At 40.7% G+C, this 16,006-nt stretch overlaps 1 long non-coding RNA gene across 1 annotated transcript in view; it reads left to right on the forward strand.

Moving 5' to 3' along the window:
- The first annotated feature begins 3,426 nt into the window (after positions 1-3,426).
- Positions 3,427-16,006, forward strand: part of LOC130684419 (uncharacterized) — a 46,866-nt gene continuing 34,286 nt past the window's right edge. The window contains exon 1 of the long non-coding RNA XR_008998699.1: positions 3,427-3,523. This is a non-coding gene — a long non-coding RNA (uncharacterized LOC130684419). The remainder of the gene's footprint in view (positions 3,524-16,006) is intronic.

Below are 16,006 nucleotides of genomic sequence, written 5' to 3' on the forward strand. Positions count from 1 at the left end.
CACGTAAATGTTCTGCAGTGCTGGCTCCTGGGCCTGGAGATAAGTTCTGGAAAAATATAGCCATCTTGGTGCCAGACAGGAGCTTAGCCAGAAGTTGCCAGATAGCTTTAGGAAGAAAAACTTTATTTAGGAAGGAAAAGGTGGTATTAGCACGTCAGCATCTTTTCTTTTTCTGTCTCTATAGACTTACCTTTCTGGACATTTTATATAAATACAATCATACAGTATGGTCTTTTCCCCAATTTTAGAGGGAAAAACGTTCAGTGTCTCATCAAAAAGTATGACACTAGCTGCAGGTTTTTCATAGACCCGCTTTATCAAGTTGAGGAAATTCTTCTCCATCTCTAGTTATTGAGACTTTTAATTTTGGATGGATAGTAGATATTATCAAATGCAATGCTTTTTTTGCATCTATTTAGATGAACACGTGGTTTTTGTCATTCATATTATTCTATTAAAATGATTGCATATTGATTAATTTTTAGATATTAAGTAAACTTTGTACATATTTCTTGGGAGAAATCTGCTGGTCGTGGTATATAATCCTTTCTATATGTTGTTGGATTCATTTTGCTGATATTTTGTTGGGGAATTTTGCATTTAGACTCATGAAGAATATTGGTCTGTAATTTCCTTGTGATGTCTTTGTCTGGATTTAGTAGGAGGATAATATTAGCCTTATGGCATTAGTTATGCAATGTTCTCTCATGTTTTTTGGAAGAGTTTTTTAAGGATTGGTATTATTTCTCCTATAAATGTTTCATAGTATTCACCAATGAAGACAAGATGTAGACCAAGGCTTTTCTTTGAAGGAAGATTTGTAATTACTAATTCAAATTCATTACTTGTTATGGATCTATTCATGTTTTCTCTTTTGCATTCAGCCAGTGTCTTTAATTTACATGTTTCTGTGAATCTTCTTATTTTATCTAAACTGTCTGAATTGTCAGCACAGTATTTCCAGTTACACAAATTGCATTATTGTCCTCAAACCATAACTCCACCTATAGATTTCAGAAGCTGGGCAGCCAGATTGAGTTTTACCCACCTCTATAACTATTAGTATGCTTTCCCCTCAGTTTCCCATTTTCCACCGTCACTCCAGCCATGTTAACAGGGCCTGTTACGACACCAAAGGTCCTAAGAAGTTGGCAGCAGCTGTGACTGATCCTCCAGTTTGCTCTGTAGGCCTTGATGCTGCCCATTACTGCCTTTACTATTAAGTTATCAGCAAACAAAGCAGTTGGCATGGGGTAAAGGGCTGGAAGCCCTGGGTGAGTGGGAAGACATGGGTGGGGGGCATTGCTGAAGTGCCATCTGGTCATGGTTCATACCCTGGGAGCTCTGGAGTTCACGTGAGCTCTCCGGGACGTGGTGATGGTGTACAAGAAGGCGTGGGGCTCTAATGCAAAGCAAATGTGTAGAAGTGGAGAGAGAAAGGAAAAAAGAAGAACAGAAAAACAGAAGTAAAAATTTTGTGACAAGGACGAGAGCTTTATAAAAGTACAAAACCAACATATAATAAAGTTTCCCATTTTCCTATAAAAAAATCCTGATTGTGACCTCTGCCCTCTCCTGCAGTGGCATGGGGGGCTACCAGCGCCATAGGGGGACCTGGTATACCCGGATGTGTCCATGCATCCTTGCTGACATCACAGCACCGGCAGGGTGGAGGCTGAGTTGGGGGGAGAGTGAGTCAAGCACGGCATGAGATCAGAAGCCTGGGGCCGTGACCTCCCCACCTCCACCCCTCCCGGCCTGTGTCTCCGTCTGTAATGCAGCAGAGATAACGATGTGAAAGCTGGCACTCCATAAAGGCTTTTTGTTCACAATATTTTCACCTTTTCCGGTTTTGAAGCAATAGTCACAAGAATTCACTTCTGAACAATCTCTTAAGTGTCATACGTCTTTAAGGGCATAATAGGAATATAGAATTAAAAACATTTCTTCCAGGTGCCTTTGCTTTCACTGGGCTGATTATTAGCAGTGCTGATACTTGCAGACAGGCACGTGCAGGATCACAGTTTACAGAGGTTTCATTCTTTCCACCCAGTGCCTGAAGCTTAGCATATTTGTTACCCTCATTTTTATATTTCATACTCTCTGGCCTCGAAGAATTGGACCCAATCCGTCTTCCCTCTTGAGGATTCCTCACAGTTTTTCTCCAGTAAGCCCTATAATGAGTCTCATCACCAGGATGTCTGCTGTTTCCATGCCTACAAGTCCTGTTTTCCAAACTGGCTGTTCTCAGGCTGGCAAGAGTGAACTGATTTAGCTCCAGAAACATTTTAAACTTCTTGAAAGCTTCCCTGGCCAGGGTGGTCCCACAGACTCTGTGGTGTTCTTTTTTTAAGGTCAAGGTTCATGCTCTCTTCCCAAACATGACGCTTTTCTGTAATTCTCCATTTGAGATGTAACGTTCTGCAGAGATTGTTCTGCAACTAGTAATGAGAAAGCCTGCCCCTCCTTTCCAGAATCCCTTGTGTGCTTTGCTCTCCACCTGCTTTTCGGTGGTTTTGGTTTCCAGAACGTGTACGTGTTCTGGATGAATGTGTAATCCTTGCACTGCCTTGGCGATGGCTTCCCATGGCGCCTGACACCAAAGACTAAAAATAGCAATGTGAAGCCCAAAGCATTCTCCAAGGAAATAAAATCGAGTAACCTAGCTGGATTATTCTTGGTTATCTTGCAGATATCCGTGTGACCAGACGTCTACAAATGGTGGTGAGATCATTTCTAGTCGCCTTTTAATCTCTTGGCAGCTGGCTTCTGAAAGCCTCTGGAGAGGTGTTTTTTTTTTTTTTTTTTCCTTTTTCCCCCCAAGCCAAAGACAGCCAGCAGCTTTGCAACTTTCCATGTTGGATTGTTATTTTGACTTTCACAAGTTACTTTGTAACATTCATTTTCCTTTCTTTCCTCATTGTTTTGTAGGGGAAGAGAAGGCAGGGCCCTCCTCTTCTCAGTGGTTGCTAAGAAAGAATCTTCTCTGTTTATAGGCCCCTAACGAACAGTGACAGCTGAAAGACAAATACGGTGTTGTGTTTGCAGGAAGAGGAGGGAAGGAGGCCAGCAATTAGCAGCCTCCCAGGTCACTCACAATGAGGCCTTTGAGAGTGTGGGCTGGCATTATGCTTCCACAAATTGCTTTCAATAATTCAAAAAGGTGTTTGCCACATGCCTTCAATGAAAAAAATTGTTTCCAGGAATCAGGGTTGTATAACTTGATAGGATTGTAAAATAACATAGCTTTTTCTTTCGCTAAGAAGCTTTTGCTTGGTAGGAGCCAAATCTCAGCATGATATGTATACATTTTCAGAACGGGATTCTTTTATCTTTGGGTCAAAGACTGGAGTGTCACAAACCAATAACGGGAAGCCAAGAGTAGTTTCACTCATGTTCACTTTTCTTGGCCCTTTGTTTCGGGGGATTTATTCCATTCCGGTGTTGACCTAGAGCAGGATTGTATCCATTGGACTGCAGAGAAAACAGAAAATATAGGTGTCTTTCTACCTAAGACTAATATGTAAGTAGGAATTTGGGTTCTTCATTTCATAATTACAGTATAAGAGAAATGGTTACCTAGGATAAAATAGATGCTTATTGAAAAGGAGGCTGGGTGGAAACTGGGTGGGCGTGGAATCTCACTTAAGGATGGCACGAAGAGGTCAGAGGAGCGATGGGCATGGCAGGGGGGTGACGGTGAGGGACTCTTCCGGTGTTCTTACACGTTTATCAGCCCTCACCACCACCCGAGCAGAGAGGTACTGTTATTATCTCAATCTACAAGGAAACAGACGCCATAAAGAACTTGTCAAAAATACGCAGTGAGCATTGAGCATGGTCTGAATCCGGGAGGCTGGGTTCAGAACCACCGCTGGTCACCTCTGCACTGTGTCCCCTCTGTCAGGCTGCCAGTGGTTCCCAAAGCTTCAGCTTTGTTTTTCATCTTGTAGTTTGATCAATAGCACATCTGGTTCTGGGGAAACGTTCCCACCAACTTAGCAGGGAGAAAGCCTTGCTTGCTGCTTTTCCTTTCCCCTAAACCTTCTTTACAGGAATGTGTGTGCATAGAATCCTGAAATAACTTAGGAGGGAACACATGGAACTTTGATATGAAAAGATTGAATGTTAATTTTGTTTTCAACTCAGCACACCATACAAATCAGAACTTCTTAGTTCAGCACCACCAGTGTCCCGTATTTTCTTTTTTAGCTCCGAAGAGCTTGGATTTATTTAGTTTGGGTTCTAAAGTGTGCCAAAAACTATCCATATACACATGGGGTCAGGAGATCAACCTGTCATCAGTGGAGAAAAATTTGGGTTCCTGTTGGAGAGATTTCAATGCTGTCCGACAGCTGGGATACAAATATGTCAATAGAAAACTAATTAAGCAGGGCTTGTCCTCACCTTTAGGAAATTCAAACTCCTGGCTGGCAAGGCCCCTGCTTGCCTTTTCATCTTCTGACAGGTGATTCTGCAACTGTGAGTCATACTGCCTTTAATTCCTTCCCCAGACCCGGAGGTTATAAGCCCTGGTTCTGAACCAAGCTGCCTGGATTCAGACATTTACTAGAAACTTCTGGTGTAAGTTTTGTCTTTTACTAACTCAGATGGTCACACAATATGTTACATACTTATGTAAAAACAAACTTGACAGCAAAAAATAAAACAAACTTGAAAAGTAAATACTGGAAACAACTTACTTTTCATAAAAAAAGGAGTGTGCTTAAAACTGTTTGGGGCTAAATGGAGGCTTCCTCTTCATTTTATACCCACTTGTGCCGTAAGATTACTTCATAAAATTTACCACTTATTTTTAGAAAGAAATATAGCTAAGTAGAAATAGCAAGCCTTTGATTATTTTTAGTATTTATTGAGCGGATCATTTATGTGGCAAGGATCTGAGGGACGTTGCTCACCTATGCAGTGAGAGGGGTGGGATTTATTACCTGTAAGAGATGAAAAACATGTGATGGATTATAATACAGCCCACCAATGCATGCAGCCCACGGGTGCAGCTTACGGGGCAGTAAGATTCACTTGTTAGGGAAACACAGAGCAGGGCAAGCAGCAGGGGGTGAAGGGGGGTATGCGGTGAGGAAAGGTTTACGGAGGAGATAGTATCTTACCTGAATTTTGGAGGATTTACTCACTCATTCAAAAACTATTGCTGAATGCCTACTGTATGCTAGACTCTATGACAGGGGCAGGGTGCATGGTGGGGAGAAAAGGGCCCAGGTCCACCCTCAGGGGACGCAGAGGTGCTGAGAGGATGGTGAGGGGGCAGAGGACTGGAGCTGGCAAGAGGAGGCTGCCATGGCATGATCTGGAGGGCAGGAGGCAGCGTCAGGCTCGGGTGTCAGCCGAAGGGAAGCCGCCATCTGCCAAGAGACCAGTTGGGACCAGTTGTCCCGAGGGGCACCGATCCAGAGCCCACAGTTTTCAAGACCCTGCCCTGCAGAGGACGGCAATCCACCATCGCACCACTGCCACATAGGTTCCCCTGTACCCAGAGCACCTTAGGAAGGAAGAATGAAGGGGAAAACCAGTTTGTGAGAGAGTGTACTTTAAGCTTGAAAAGTGTACCAAAATTAAATTGTCTTATAGTGGAAACCTTGAGATATTATTGGCTGCTAAATTTGAGCTAAAGTAGATTTTTACGGCCACCCAGTGGGGTGGGAGTTCATACGGGAAATGTGGTTGGTTACAAAGTGTGTGATTCGATTGGCATGAAATATCTAAAATAGCTAACAGCATAGAGACAGAAAGGAGAAGGGAGGGTGCCGGGTTGGGGGTGGGGAGAGAGAGTGAGGATTGACTGCTAATGTTGTGAGGTTTCTTTTGGGATGACCAGAATATTCTAGAATTAGATAATGGTGATGGTTGTACAACTTGGTGAATGTATTTTAAAAAAATCACTCAGGTTAAGAGATATGGCATGTGAATTATATCTCAGTTAAAAACACACAGAAAAGATCAGATTGGTTAAAGTATATTAGGAAGCTTTTGTGTGATTTTCTTCACACATCTGAGTAGCAATATGAGTATAGTCTACTCTATATGCTAATTTACTAATCAAACATTGATCTTCCAAACATCCTTTTCTGGCACCATGTGTAATAACAGTTTATATATAACTTTACATTATTTCTACCGGAATAATAGCCTTCATAAAAAACTCGGCTGGAAATCAGAATTCAACTCAACTACTACTTGAAGCAAAAAGTACTTCATAGATAATATGCAAAAATGAAGCAGCCCGCAAGGCATATAAGCTCAATGGGAGATGACACATGTAAATTCAAATACTTTTGGTTAAGTCGGTGTTTTGCCTTTTGATTTCTTTAATCATCTGAAGATAAGAAATGGTAAATATTGTGTTCTAATCAGAGTACTTGTTAAAAACATACTACTGTTCTTACTGTCACTGAATATACTTATTCAGCACAAAGTTTTGAATTTAAAGAAATTCCCCTTCGTTACTTTTAGGTCTCTTTATATTGTTATAACAGAAAACTTATGTGCGGGAAATAAATTACCATCATCTGGTTTGAAGAGCAAGATTGAAAGTGGGCCCTTTCTTTCTACTGCTCTTAGCACTCCTGCAGTTGCAGAATCAGCCTCCTCATTGTCATGGACTCCACCACTTCCTTCAGCTCCAAAGTCTGGTCAGCGGCCAGTCCCATTTTATTTTTGTGACCCTCTGCACATCTATCCCCCTGCTACGTAAGACTGTCATTTCCCACCACCTGGACCAGGATCGCAGCTGGCTTCTTGGCTTCCTAAAGCCTCCAGAATCATCTCTCTAAGGCTCTCTGCTGCTGCGGTCACTCCCCACACACTCTGTCACCATGTTTTCTTTAATGAAAGCCTCATTTTTCCCCATACCTTGGTTTATCTTTTTTACAAAGCTATGTCATTTCCAACATGTCTTTCTTTTCATAATTCTACTTGTGGTAGAAAGTTTACATCTTTAAATGCCTTTTTTATAAGAATCATTCCTTTTTTTGAAGCTTCTTCATCATTTACCATTCACTTCTCCGACAGAGTGAGAATTATCTCTGTCAGTGGCTTGAAATCTCTTCTGGAACAAGACGGCATGAGATGAACTATGGACACTGGTCACCCAAAGGTTTTCTGCTCATGGCAGGAAGTTCATGTGTACCATAATTATTTCTCTCTGAAGCAACTTGAGTATGAAGAAAAATATCAAATATTACAAATAAAAATACACAGGGTATATTCTTTCTTCTCTCTCAAATTTTCACTATATTTTTACTGGTTTCTTTGAATTTCCTGTAGTAGTTTCAGCATCGTCCTCCTCATTTCAGTTCAAACTTCCTTCCTGTCCTGGTGTCTCTGTTTTATCAAGGTATATATTAAGGCTGACTCTTTCTTAAATAACTTTATAATTGAGATAAAGCTTTAAAATACTTAATTTTTTGTTTTGCTTTCTTGAATCAAAAACCTTGGTCTCTTCTGCCCTCAGTGTTCATTTAAATATAATTTTTGTAGAAAAAGTGATAGAAAGACCAAGGTAATATTCAATATTAATATTATGTGATTCAAAAACAGAATGATGTAAGCTATTACCTTGCAAGGTGTTTCTGGAGAAAGGCTTCCTATTTTCCTTTATCAAGTTGACAGCTGAGCATAGAGAGCTCAGTTCACAATTTTTTCACCGTGTAGAGAAGAGATCCTGGCATACATAGCTGGGGTAGAGGGGAAGGAGGGGGTATACTGAAATAAAAGAAAAGCTGAGCCATATTCTCTTGGGCAATGGTAGAAAAATGGAGAGTGAGAGAAAGAATGAAGAGAGTGGGGCATCTTGATTTCCCCTTGGGAGGCCTATGCTTTAAAATTAATTTATTCAAGAACAATCTGAACCTCAGCCACTTCAGAATAAAGCAGGCAAAGTTGTGTCGTCATCCAAAAAGGGGGCCTTGGTGTGTGGCTTTTCCAGGCTACTCGCATTCTTTCTCTGCTGGGGTGCAGAACTGATAAGTGAAGAATCTACAGTGGTGCACATGCTGGCGAGGGGAGGTGACCACACAGCAGAGGCTGGGGACCCTGCTGGACCCGAGGCTGGAGGAAGGGCATGGCAGGTATTCAGTTTCCACAGCCTGTAGGAACTAACCTGAGGCTGAGGCAGCTAGGGAGCCATCATCCTGACCCAGCCAAGGGGGAGCCTGTCACCAGTTACACCGTCCTCGGATCTCAGCTCTGAAGGCAAGGAGACACCCAGGGGACAAGGCGCACAGTCCTGGAGACCAGAAGGGTTATAGAGGACATTGTGCCCAAGACCCCAGATCTTTTTCACCACTATGAGATGTTAAACTCTGCTTCCCATTCACTTGGGGCCTCTCTTGGGAAGGAAGCAAAGGAGCGGAGGCTATGCTGAAAGACAGCATTTTTATCCAATGAGTGATTCTGTCCTCATATGAGTGCTTAACTCTTTGGAAGGGAGTACTTTGAAACAGGATTAGACTTTTGTTAATTTTACATATATATATGCACATAATACATAAATAGGTGTTGCATAAATTATACATATGTATTTCTGTACTGTCCACAATCACTGAAGATATGGCCCTAGTCAACATTTTTGTGAATATTTTTCTAGTCTTATTTCAATGTATATACAGTCATTTATTAGGTTAAGTCCTACAAAATGAATGGTATTTGACTGATTTTGACTTTTAAAATTAGTGATTTCTTAGGGCTAACCTAATACATTGTTCCAGGTGCACACAATCAAATACACACACCCTCTATTTTCTAGGTACATATATGCATATGTAAAAATACACATTCCTCTTACAAAAATGGGATCATATTGTTTGTAACATTTTTCACTTAACAATGTATTGTCAGCATGTTTGTACATCACTAAATATTCTTCCATGAGGCCTTTTTTAAAAGATCACATGGTGTTTCACATTAAAAAATGCCACAGTTTATCAATTCTCCTATTGTTAGATATTTAGGTTTTTCATGATTGATGGCAGACATAATATGACAATACATGCTTGCAGCTAAATATTTGAACACACTCATAATTATTTTTGGTGAATAAAAATATCTCAATGTCATGGATCACATGAGGGTAGAATTCAGGGCTCCATAATGCCAGCTGGGCTCTAGACTTTGAGTCTGGTTGTACATCCATCAACCCTCAGTCCTACGAGGTTTTCTGCAGCCTCTGTCATAGACTAGATCTCTGTGTTGCATCATCAAAATAGCTAATGACTAGTAATGCCTTATCTAATTTTTCTGTTCTGTTCTCTTGCTATTTCTAGCTCTGTTTTTATGTCACTTCCTTCTTAAGAACTGATTAGTTTGCTCTGAAGAATTACAATACCTGTTTTATACAATATCTTCTTTGAAAATCTTATTGATTTAAAACGTATTTTTAAATGCTATATTCTGATTGTCTTCTTCAAGTACCCTGACTCTAAAACTTGGCAGTGCAGCCAAGAGGAGTATCTAACACTTACATTCAAATATATGATATTAATTGGAGTCAGCCCAAATAGTAACTTCACAGGGAAAGAAAGGAAGGGAACTAGCCTTTATTTAGTGACAACTGTGTGTTAGAATCGCCTTGTGTATTTTCTCAGATAAATGTTATATGATTTTTTTCATACCCATTTTACCAGCTGAAGTTATCACCAGTTCAGGACCACTTCCTTAGAAATCTGAGTTTGAATTTGGAAAATATGCTTTTCATGCTGTTTTACAGGACTTGTTTTGGCAAAGCAAGTCATTTAATCTTATACACTTTTTCCTTTTGTAATCTCTGAATTCCAGGACGATCTTAAAATAAGGACATTATCAGCATCCACACACAGTCCAAAAGGAGGCTTAGACACATTTGGATTTGAAGCTTGCACAGTGGTCCTTGTTGTAGCTGTAAATCTTTTTTTCTTGCAGGGAATAATGTTTCCTGAGGTAGGAAGATTAGTCATGACCCCATTTAGAAAATAGGCCACTTCATCTATGCATCATCAGTGTTGAGAAGTATACTGTGGTTTTCAATACAGCTGTCTGGCAATTTATCTTTGATAGTGAAAGAAATCCTATGCCCATTAATCCATGGGCAGATGTCCACTAAGCTTCTTTTCATGTCATCTGACAGCTGACCAAAGACATAACTGTGTGTGTGTGTTGAGGGATGCTGGTTGGGTGAGAAGTGTGGATGGGACTAGCTCAGAGGTCATAAGCATTTTGAGATTCCTCCATTAGACAGAGAAGGAGAGAGAGTGAGGAAGAGAGATGTTATTTTAGAGACCTCATTATAAATGCTTTGAACAAATAGTATACCAGCGTTTTTCATAAGGAGAAGGTCAAAGGTAAATGTTCCAACTCATTTCTGTCTGCCAGGAACTATCTTTGTTTGCTGAAAGGTTGGGAGGAAGTGCCAATAATTCTAGGGGGAAGCCCATGCTATCAGCAACTCTGATAAATGGTCTAACAACTGTTAGGTTGTACAGGAGCAGCCTTTGAGGGTGCATTCTAATTAAAAAAGTAATGCAAATCTCATACATCCAGTCTGATCTATGGTCTGACTGTACACAGGTTCTTAATAGCTTGATGTCTGTGTGTGTGGGTTTTGTTTTGAATTAAGCATACTCTAACAATGTTGAGTCATTAAGATAAGCTCAGTGGAATTATCAAAAAGACTCATGTCTTTCTGTGACAACAGCTCTGCGTCTCAGCCCCCAGGGGTGCTTAGTTAAGGTGCTGGGGGCATTCAGTCAGATATGTTCAAACCAGAGTGCCTTGAATGCCAAGTTTGAGTGGAATTTTGGTCTTGATATCCTATTCCTTATATCAAAGCTCTCCTGCAGAAAACAAGAGCGGCACTGGCTCAAATAGAGGCTAGTGTCTTTGACCAATGACCGTAGAAAGAGCTACTGGTTAGCATTGCATTATAGACCCAATAACATCAATATTTATGCTAATCTGATTTTGAGACCAATTTTACTTGATATGGTTAGATTAAAGAATAATGAGTGAGTCATTAGAAAAGGCACCCTGATTCCTTGCCATTTTGTCCAAGGGAATTTTTCTGGGATGAGTATTATCTATAAATTCTTGAGTTTATACTTCATCATGTCCCTAACAAATACTTGCACTCTAAAGAAGAACATTAATATTTCATGATTATCCCATTAACAACTTCTGATACTATTAGCTTTCATTTTCTATCTTGTCATAGTTTAACACTGCCCATAAATATATATATATATATATATATATATATATATATATATATATATATATATCCTCAGTGGCAAACATAGTTTGAGTGTTTCAGTATCATCTCCTGTCCCCTGTAGAGGGGAAACTAGGAGACTGCTGACACTTCCTTTGAAGGCTCTTCTGAGTGTGTATTTGAGATAACTTCTTGAAGCACATGATAGGGAACATACGGTGACAAAGTAGATCAGATAATCTGGTTTTGTGGGATTAGGTGCCAACTAGGAATCTCAGAAGAATCTGAGGGCCTGAGGCATCATCTGAAGAGATCCCAGTATCGATTTCCTGTTTCTTTTTTGCCTATGCGACTCGCCCTTTCCAAGTTGTGCAATCAGAATTTTAAAATGTGTCTCCTATTGAGGGTGTAGCCATTGTGGAAGCCGCCCTTGCAAAACCTGGAGGCCAAGAGTTCTGAAGTTTAACGAGAAAATAATCCAGAAATCTCGGGAGCCTATGGAGACATGAAAAGCTCTGGACAGCTTCTCTATAGACCTCATACAGAGGGCGTCAGCTACCAAGATGAGTTCTGAAAATTTGTTGAAAAGAGATGGTACTTCAGTACCTAATCTTACACTCTAAAGGGTCAGTAAAATATTGTTCAGTGACCTGAGACTCCATAAAGTATTTCATTACTGAACTTTCCAGACTCATTGGAGGTACTCACCCAGCTCTGATTAATGTGCAGATGTGTAAAATACAATGGAGAAAGTTAAGATCAGAGAGAGGGACTCATCTCCCTGGGAGAGAGACTGCCATACAGACTCAGTTAGAGCTTCTGCTGTAGGGTGGGTTGATGGTGGGTTTCCTCGTCTATGCATGCAAAATCTTCCCAAAGTTTTACTCCCTGGAGACATAGGACAATTTTTTCCCTGCATTATTGAATATACCACTGGTTACTTTTTGTTGGAGTGCCTCTACGAGTGTGTGTGTGTGTGTGTGTGTGTGTGTGTGTGTGTGTGTGTGCACATGTGCAGGGGAGGGTTGAGGGTTCTATTCTCTGAGAAGATATAGTGTGAACTACTCAACAATTATCCTTGTTATATCTTGCTTTTTATTCAATTCCAAATTGAGGACCAAGTTGGGAGGGGAGGATTGCAATAGTCACATCCGGAGCAAGATATTTATTTGTTCTGCATTTATCACCCACTGAGAATTGGGAAGCAGAGGAGGATGAGGCTCACACTCAGTTGAAACATGTCAATAATTGAAAGGAGGAGTGGGTGGAGGTGAGTGGCCTTTCCTCACCTGTTTTGGAGACTACAAATCCAAGATCAAAGTGTCAGTAGGTTTGGTTTCTTCTGAAGGCCTTTCTCCTTGGCTTGTAGATGGCTGTCTTCTTGCTGAGTCTTTACTTGGTCTTTTCTGTGTGTCAGTCTCTGTCCTAACGCATAGGATGGCTTATGGTAGGGAAATACTAAATATTATTTTCTTTTCTCTCTTCATTTTTTTTTTATTTCCGCTACCAATTCCTAAAACTGTGCCAGATTTTCTAGCTTAGTGGCAATTCTGTACTTTGTGCTTTTTGGTTTTGAATAAATTCCATGTTCATGAATCTTGGGGGTTGACTTTGATTTTTCTTCAATCTTTCTATAAACCTTAATAATGTCAAATTGACCTGAAAACATATTTATTCACCTTTTTTCAGGGTCCTGCTCAATACTAAATGCAAGGTATAAAGGCTTCTGTTCAATATGAACCTACTTTTGCCTATGTACTACACACACACACACACACACACACACACACACACTAATATGCATGTGCAGAAAACACTCTGGAAGGTTCCAAAGTATCATCTTTACCCTAAGTGGGATTCTTAGTGATTCTGTATTTCTTCTTTTTTGCTCATTTACATTTTCTAGTATTTCCTACAATAAGTGTCTCTTGTGTGTGTAATTAAGAAAGAAAAAGTGCTTTAAAAAGTCATTCTCAAGATTTCTATAAAATCGGTGCAAGATTTGATACCTGTCCACGTGTGTTGTTCATGGTAATAAGAGTTTTGTTTGAAATGGCACTTATTTTTGGAAGACACTGGTGCAACTGAGTCACCCATCATATTTTAGGGAAACGGATGAAACAAGAAACCCCAAAGCGACAGGTGAAGATTGGCCAGGCAGATTTCTGTCTTGGACTGAAAGTTTTCTTGGAGCACATGTATGTGCATGAGCTCAGATGGAACTTTCCTGAGCTATGGAGGGGCTGAATTTAGCAGTGAGCTAAGGCTCTGGGTCACTTAGCCAGCCATCCAGCAGAGAAGCATATCCTGGAGCTTGGAATATTGGAAGGATGTTCAACAGGCACACAGTGTTCCTAGAGCACCTGGGTCGCCTGTCTCCAAGGGGTTCAGCAACACCAAAAGCCCCTCCCGAAGCACACCAGCTGCCAAGGTGGCTCATGGGCAGCAGCCTCTGGGGCCTTCCTGAATCACAGCTCGTGGGCAGGCTCACACTCAGTTGAAACGTGTCAATAATTGAAATTATATCGTCACTGGTTACTGCATATTTTTCAGAAACAAAAGTTAGCTTCCTCAGGGAAACACTACCATGCTGGGCTGAGCAGCCACCGCTTCCTTGTCATCCTGTGCACAGCGAGATGCTGTCTTGAGTGGCTGGCTATTCGTGACAACAGAGTTTGTGAGGATGCTGGGGAGGGAAGGGGGTAAATGGGTGTAGCCGTTTCATACCAAGCTTGGACGGCTTAGTAGAAAGAGTAAAGGCTTGGGAGGCAGACACACCAGATTCTGAATCTAATTTCCATCACATATTTTGTTTTATGTTCTTAGAGCCTCAGCTTCTTCATCTATAAAGTGGGCACAGATTTCCTCTTAGATTTCTTGTGAGGAAGATGGGGAACACATGTAAATTACCATCTGGTATATAGCGGATACGGATACTCGGTATTCCTTTCCCTCTTGTCAATTTGTTGCTGACAATTAGCATAAAGTAGAGCTTCACAGGCTTCTTCTGTAAAGTACAGATAGTAAGCAGTTTAAGTTTCATAAGCCAAGAGGCAAAATTGAGGGTATTCTATACATACCTACATACCAAGGAGAAAACAAATTTCCACCTATTTTTTATTGATGATATAATATAATAACAGTAGGATAAAGTTTTTCTAATAAAAAAAAGAGATTCCTTTTCTGGGGAGACATTTCCCTTAATTAAGGTTCAAAGTTAGTGTTCCCTATCATCAAATTGATTGCCCACATTTATCTGTATAAACCATTCTTAACTTGCAGGTCATAAAAAAGTAGGTAGCAGGCTAAATTTGACCTATAGGCAATAGTTTGCCAACCCATAGTATAGACCTTATATTAAAAATGCCAAACTCGGCTTGTAGTCTGACCTAGTCATCCGTGATGAGTAAATATTTTAAAATCATAATTGATGCATTAACAATTGCTAGAGGGCTAGAATCTAGAAGGTGGATGAAATAATTAAATCCTCAAATGAACAGGCTCTTGGTAAGCTAACAGAGTGCTTAGTCTATTTAATCAAATGATTCTTTAAAGAGTATTTCTTTTTGTGGCTGAGATCTGGAAGACATTAGGAAGAAATTATCAGGCCACACCAAGTGACCACCTATGCAGAGAGATTCAAGTAGTGAATGATCAAGGAAGCAGACAGTTACTCAAACTAGTTCTTTCCAGCAAATAGGAAATGAACATGCCTGTTTTTAGTGAGGACATAGCTAAAGGGGGGATTAGAATTTGGCAGATAAAATATTAGAGGGCCCCTTCCTGCTGCCATTCCATTGACCTGGGTGGCCAGTTAGTGTAAGGTGTGAGTCCACAGCGCAGAAGGGCTGAGGAGTAGAGACAATGCTTTTTGGGCTTCACTGTATTACATTCACAACAAATGGATCCTACTCTACCTATGAAGGATGGCTTCTGTGACATAAATGAGATGTGTTAAATAATTTTTGGTGTATAATGATAGTGCACATTGACATGAAGTCAAGTAAAATAGCTTACTAAGCATTAAACAATTCTGAAGCAAAAACGAATTCAACATTCCATCCAGAATCCTGGCATCCACAATGAGGAAGCGTGGCGGGGCGTCAAACTGTGGCTGCAGCTGCTCTGGGCCCCGCAGTGCTTGGATGGCTGTGACAGAAATCTGGGCAAACTGCAAAGCTGTTCAGGGCCTCCTGAGCCCAGAGCTTTGATAAAGCTGCTGCTGCATCTTGGTGGATTTTACAAAGTAAAAATGATTAATTCTCAGGCAGAACAAGGAAATCAGATTTTGCTGCGTGTGTTTTCAAAATCCCAGGTTTATATTTTAGAATGTTGATCATTTGGCAACAGACTCACTTGAAGAGAGCAAAGAGAAGCAACCTCTCAGTGCCCAAGAGAGCATCCCAAACTTCATCAGATTCAGATGGACTTAGTTACATTACCTGTGAATGCTCAGATAAAAACAGGAATAAAAGAATATTACGGGGCATATTCTTGACCCAGAGGGAACATGCTTTGGTGGGAAGCTAAAATATAGTGGAAATTATCCAATGGACTAGAGGGATCGGGGTGGGTATGAGGGGAAGCATACGACATCTTTGCTAAATGAATTGCCAACAGAGGAATGTACGTGTTTCTCAGTGTTTGAGGGATAGGTGTGGAAGTGGGTTGAAGCACATAGAGCCAGAAAGGTCCAAAGTGTTTTAGAAAGGATGCAAGCAGGGAAGATAGCTATCTACTGCTTGTGTGAGAGAAAGGAATGCTACACAACTGGAGCGCATCATTTGA

Source organism: Manis pentadactyla, chromosome 7, assembly GCF_030020395.1.
Source record: "Manis pentadactyla isolate mManPen7 chromosome 7, mManPen7.hap1, whole genome shotgun sequence".
Lineage (NCBI taxonomy): Eukaryota > Metazoa > Chordata > Mammalia > Pholidota > Manidae > Manis > Manis pentadactyla.